General features: G+C 39.9%; 1 non-coding gene across 1 annotated transcript; it reads right to left on the reverse strand.

Moving 5' to 3' along the window:
- Positions 1 to 5,501: 5,501 nt before the first annotated feature.
- LOC126033108 (U6 spliceosomal RNA) lies at positions 5,502 to 5,605 on the reverse strand. The gene has a single exon (XR_007504262.1). It is a non-coding gene; the product is annotated as a U6 spliceosomal RNA (small nuclear RNA).
- Positions 5,606 to 6,435: the final 830 nt, after the last annotated feature.

Below are 6,435 nucleotides of genomic sequence, written 5' to 3' on the forward strand. Positions count from 1 at the left end.
ATTTTAGACAGTATGATACAGTCAGTTGGTGGGGAATGAACTGTCAAATACTTTGTTCACTTAGCTGCTATTTCTCAGCTTCCAGCAATTGTATAAGAATTCTCTTAGTAGTGACAATCTGTTTTCATTTCCAAAGAAAGAGTAAACTCCTAAGTCTAGAATATAAAATGATATCCCCCAAATTCCAAATAATTGCAAGAAATGCAAACTACAAACAAGACAATGAAAAATAAAGTCATATGAATTGACCACAATGCAACTGTGAATGTGATTAAACCTATGAAAATATACCTCGCTATGTTTGATTTGTGATAGGTGGGAAAATTCTTTCAGACTTATTCTTGCTTGTACTCTTACCCACTGAGTTTGAAACACTTAAATGGAATATTTAGATTCTAGAAAAATTAAGTGGTAGCTGGTGGTAGCTTGGTTCTATGACAGGTAGAGAACATATTTTGGGGTTTAGCAGCCTAAAGCAGATTTCAAAGGCTTCTCATCAGTTGACCCAAAAGGCATTCAAATGGAACCCACTTTCTTTAATTCAGTGACCCACTGAAATTCCTGTTGCTCCCATCCCCTTGGGCTGCCAGTGGTACTCACAAAGAACTAACAAAGCACCGAGGGTGGCTAGTTGCCCAGCTCTCCCCAAGCCACCCCAGCTCCCTGTCAGGAATAATAAGACTCTGGACTAGCACTGGACAGACCCCCAGCCAGGATATGTCACGTTTTGCTCCAGGGCAGGGTAAGATCTGGAATATCTCATGTTAAGTGAAGTAAGTCATAAAAAGAATAAATATCAGATGATCTTACTTATTGAAGTACATAAAATAACATGACAAGGCAGTAAAGGTAGATAAATCCTGGGACCTACGTTATTGAACAGAGAGAAATGAATGAAAGAAAAGGCACAAAGGCATTAATAACAGGGGCCAGGGGAAGAGGTCTTAGACACATCAGTGAATAGAGGTAAGGTACATGTATATTTCTAAGCCACAGAGCCATCGGTACTGAATCATGGGAACCACACTACAATGATTAATCTTAAAAATATGCTTGTTGAGGAGGCAGCCCCTGGAGGGTGGGGGTATCTGGGGACATTAGCAGAGGGAAATTGATACTGGTGGTAGGATTGATGTTGGAAAATATATGCCTAAAAAACCTAGTATTGCAGAGTTGTAAATCATGGGCTTCTAAATAAAAACATTGACTTAGAAATAAAGATTGGGGGCCGGAGAGATAGCATGGAGGTAAGGCGTTTGCCTTTCATGCAGAAAGTCATCAGTTCGAATCCCGGTGTCCCATATGGTCCCCCGTGCCTGCCAGGAGCAATTTCTGAGCAAAGAGCCAGGAGTATCCCCTGAGCACTGCCGGGTGTGACCCAAAAACCACCAAAAAAAAAAAATAAATAAATAAAAAATAAAGATTCACTAAGTTGAAAAGAATGGTGATTTGTTTTCGTCAGTTACCCCTGGGAAGAAGTGCAGGGATGAAAAGTTAGGACCAACTCTTCTTCTTCTTTTTTTTTTATTCTTATAAGGCTGCTGGAGTTCTGTGAAGCTGTAATTTTTTTTTTTTTAATATTTTTTTTTGAGGCTAGCACCACCACGTGGAGAAAGCGGGCTCAGCATTTTCTTCCACTTGCATAACAGCTGTAGTCGTGATTTTTGGTGTGTTGCCTATTATATCTTCTCTGAGTCATCACAGAGCAATATATTGGTTAAAAAAATATGTTTTTTTGAAGAAATGTCATACACTTCTGGGTTCTCAAGAAGTGTGTGCTTCTACCACTTGACTGCACTGCTTGCAAAAAGATGCCAGTGGGAGACTGAGCCTCCTGGCAGCACCAGAAGAGTGCCAGTTAGAGAGATGCCTAGGCTGGGATTAGCCAAGTCCTTGAGGTGATTTTTACCGAGTTGGCTTGGTGAGAATGCCAAAACCTGACACTGAGAGTACTTCCTGACTTTTTAAGTTCAAGTGATATAGGTAAATCAAAGGAGAGTTCAAGAAATGGAGTCTAGGTAGAATGCAAAGGAATTGGATCAAACCACAAAGTTCACTTCCTGTGGAGTTGGAAGGGGAGTCTTTTTGCATTGATTGGGGAAAAGAAGCTGAGTGCAGAAAGCAATATTAACTGACGCCTTTAAATCCCCACAGCCTAGGGGAGATACTGGCAAAGATGGGCTTGTTTCTCTGTAGTGATTTTCTGTTGGAGGATTCAGAGTCCCCGAGATTATGGTAAGGACTGGCTTTCCTTCATTGACTCATTTCCAGATATATTGGCATTCTATCTGGAATTCTATTATGTGAATATAATAAAATTTATTGCTCATGAAGAACTAGCAACATTTAATACTCCACAGGCTGTAGTTCCTGTCTTTTTCCTTATGAAGTCTAACTCCAAAGGGAAAGCATTTTATCAGTACTTAAAACAGGAAACTTATTGTAGAAATTTTGGGGAATCAAAACCAAACCAGGATGTGCTAACATTTCCTTTTTGATAAGCTTCTAAAGCCAGGAAAATGTGCAAAGTAATCCTTGTCACTTACCATTCACAATAACCTACACCAATTGTGGATAGTGTGTGTTTGATATGGACTGATGTCAGTCTTGAGGGAGTTTCTAGATATTTATGGAGGAGTTTTGTTTTCCTGCAGAAGGCCATGGATCAAATTTAAGTGTATCAAGAAGCTGTGATTGCAGGAAGTGCTGATTTAGGACCCCAAAGATTTTTCAAGTAACTGGAATAAGAAGGTGAAATAAACAAAAGGCAGTTAACCAATGGCCGCCAATTCCTATATTAATATCTCCTTAGCATCATCCTTTCAAAACTGTCCCTCTATATTTAAACATAAATTCTTTAGATGAATCATGGTGAGAGACACAGTTACAAAGTTGTTCATAATTGAGTTTTGGTCATACAATGTCCAACACCCATCCCTTCACCAATGCATATCTTCTACAACAAATGTCCCTAGTTTCCCTCCCATCCTCCTTGCTGCCTCCCTACTGCCGCCCACCTGCTTCTACGTTAGGCATTTTTTCTTCTTTCTTCTTTCTTTCTTCTTCTTCTTCTTCTTCTTCTTCTTCTTCTTCTTCTTCTTCTTCTTCTTCTTCTTCTTCTTCTTCTTCTTCTTCTTTTTCTTCTTCTTTTTTTTTGTTTAAGTTTTATATTTTAGTTTTTTACTTTTTTTTTCATATTTTTTTTAATTTTAATTATGACAACAAAGATGTAAAGAAGAGGACAGGGTAAAGTTACAGTGGAAGCCCAATCACCCATAAACAGCATTCTCGGTAGTCCCATCGATGATGTCCCAGCCTTGAACTTTCAGCCAAAGAGCATTTAGAAAAACAAAACTGAACCCATGTACAGTACAATTACTTGTCCCTCAGATCCCCAGTTGTAGTACATACTATTTCTTAGCAGCACACAATATAATCTAAAGACATTATACTTATGTATCTCCTTAAACATTGAGGGCAAAGTACATTTCTCTAGTTCCATGTACATACTACCTAGTTTAAGTTAACCTCAAAAGTTTTAGTGGCTTGTTTTTCTTAAGGGTTGGAGTCAAGGGAACATAGTAAAAAATGGTATTCAAGTGGCATTTGTTTGCATAGGCCCACCAAAACATAAGGGACATGGAAAGACAAATTATGGTCTAAATACAAGGAGACCCTAACCCTGAAGTTTCCTGGCACAGGATTGACTCTAGGCTCCAGGCAAATTAGTTTGTTCAATTCAAGTCATCCTCTGTAGTGGCAATACACCTCCATTCCTCACATAGTCTCTGTTGTTGGTATCATGCTTCTGTATTAAAGATCCTGGAGTCTGCATGTCCCATATTGCAGTCAGGATGGTGCATAGCATCCTCTCGTTTCACCTCCCACTTAAGGGGCACTAGAGAGAACCATGTCCTGTAGAGCAGGTCATTGTTGCTATCAAGTCTTCTCGGTGGAAACGGAAGTCTCTTTATAAGAGGTCGATGTCAGACCCTTGGTAGTGTCTTTCCTGGTAGAGGACTGCTTCCCGCTGTTGTTCTAAAAGACCTTGGATGTTTCGTAGATAGCTTGCCTGGTTCCGGCGTGTATGGAGGATGCCCATTCTTCTGAAGCCTGTGCCAGTTCATTATATCAATGTTCAGGGTGTAAGGTACATTGTACTGAGATTTATTAGATAAGAACTTATCTGTATGTATTTTTTTTCCCATTTTAATGTGTCTATGCAAACAAGGATCAATGCCATGGGGCATTATTGGTGCATCTAAAGGCAATAGGGACAAGACCAGAAATTTCCATGACATAGTTCAATCATAGGCATCAAACTGAGGGACAGTTCCACCAACAATCCTTACTTAACAGCTTACAAAGAAAAGATAAGATGAAAAGTGAATAGAAACATCATGGTAGAAGAATATATACAGAGTTACATCAGTTAAAGAAAATACCCATAAAATATTCAAAAGATATGTGTTCAATTTGTGTCCTTCTAAATAGTTCTGGGATTTGTTAGATATACTGTATGTCTTAGATTAGAGATAAGAACTATGTGTTACTGAAGTTAAAGAAGGGTAAATCGGGGGTACTGAAGGTTGGAAGGAGCAAATGTTCGCGCGCGGTTTGCAAAATGTAGACTGGTATGAGATTACCAGTGACAAACTGATATAGCTGAGCCCCTCTCTGCCACCCACCAGATCCAGCTCCACCCCCTAAGCCCAACCCTAGGCCAGTGTCCCGGTCCGGCCTGGGGGTGGGGAAAAACCCAGAGTGCCCCGTCAGCTCCTCCCAGAAACCCACCTGGAGATCCGGAGGAATGGGGGAGAGGGAGGTCGTGTGACCCAATTGAAGACCCCCCTGATCCTGGGCTGGACTTAAAGGCTGCTGGCCCATGAGGGGTCTGCCAGCTGGCCGTCCATGCCGGCTAAAATCTTGCTCCGGGAAGCTTCTTCTTCTTCTTCTTCTTCTTCTTCTTCTTCTTCTTCTTCTTCTTCTTCTTCTTCTTCTTCTTCTTCTTCTTCTTCTTCTTCTTCTTCTTCTTCTTCTTCTTCTTCTTCTTCTTCTTCTTCTTCTTCTTCTTCTTCTTCTTCTTCTTCTTCTTCTTCTTCTTCTTCTTTTCTTCTTCTTCTTCTTTTCTTCTTCTTTCTTCTTCTTCTTCTTCTTCTTCTTCTTCTTCTTCTTCTTCTTCTTCTTCTTCTTCTCCTTCTTCTCCTCCTCCTCCTTATTCTCCTCCTCCTCCTCTTCTTCTTCTTCTTCTTCTTCTTTTTCTTCTCCTCCTCCTCTTCCTCCTTCTCCTCCTCCTTCTTATTCTCCTCCTCCTCTTCTTTTTCTTTCTTCTTCTTCTTCTTCTTCTTCTTCTTCTTCTTCTTCTTCTTCTTCTTCTTCTTCTCCTCCTCCTTCTCCTCCTCCTTCTCCTTCTCCTCCTCCTTATTTTCCTCCTCCTCTTCTTCTTCTTTTTCTTCCTCTCCTTCTTCCTCTTCTTCTTTTCTTCCTCTTCTTTTTTTTTTTTTAATATGGAATGCTTCACGATGCGTGTCATCCTTATGCAGGGGCCATGTTAATCTTCTCTGTATCGTTCCAATTTTAGTATATGTGCTGCCGAAGCGAGCTCTTCTTCCTCCTCCTCCTCCTCTTCTTCTTTTCTCCTCCTCCTCCTCCTTCTCCTCTTTCTCCTCCTTTTCCTTATTCTCCTCCTCCTACCACTTCCTCTTCTTCCTTTTTCTTTTCTTCTACTTCTTCCTTTTTCTGTCTTCTCTTCCCTTTTCTTCTCTTCCTTTTCGTCTTTGTTCATTTTTTCTCATTTCTTCTTCACTTTTCTTTCTTATCTTCTTCATTCTTCTTTCTCTTCTTTTCTTCCTTATCTTCTTCCTCTTTCCTCTTCTTCTACTCCTTCACCTCCACCTCCTCCTCTTCTTTTTTTTTTCCTTTTTCCCTTTTTGACACTGTTTTGCAATATTGTTACTGAAGGGGCATTATGCATATCACTTTACTTTCTTTCAGCATGCAGCTCTTGTCCAGAGTGATCATTTCAACCTATTATTTATTTTATTTTATTTTTTATTTTATGTTTATTGTGACCAATGTGAATGACAAGTCTTTCACAGTTATATTTAAGGTCCATAAATAGTGACAGTGAATTAGGGCCATTCCCACCACCTGTGCCCCTGTCCCCAGCATGCATCCCAGACATCCATCCTTAGCATCCAGGACTGCTAGTGTAGCCAGTTCCCTTGGTATAGAACTTGTTGTAGATCTTGATTCTGTTGTCATTGTCTTTGGGTTTGGTATTTAGGCCTGATCATTATTTATTTTACTCATTTATTTCACTCAATGTTCATGTGACTATTTGCTCCTGGTATCATCTACTTTTTTCTTTCCCTCACTTTTTTTCTTTCCCTTTATGAGGAAGAACATGATTATTCAAGTTCTATGGTTCTGTTT

This window comes from Suncus etruscus, chromosome 16 (genome assembly GCF_024139225.1).
Source record: "Suncus etruscus isolate mSunEtr1 chromosome 16, mSunEtr1.pri.cur, whole genome shotgun sequence".
Taxonomy (NCBI): Eukaryota; Metazoa; Chordata; class Mammalia; order Eulipotyphla; family Soricidae; genus Suncus; species Suncus etruscus.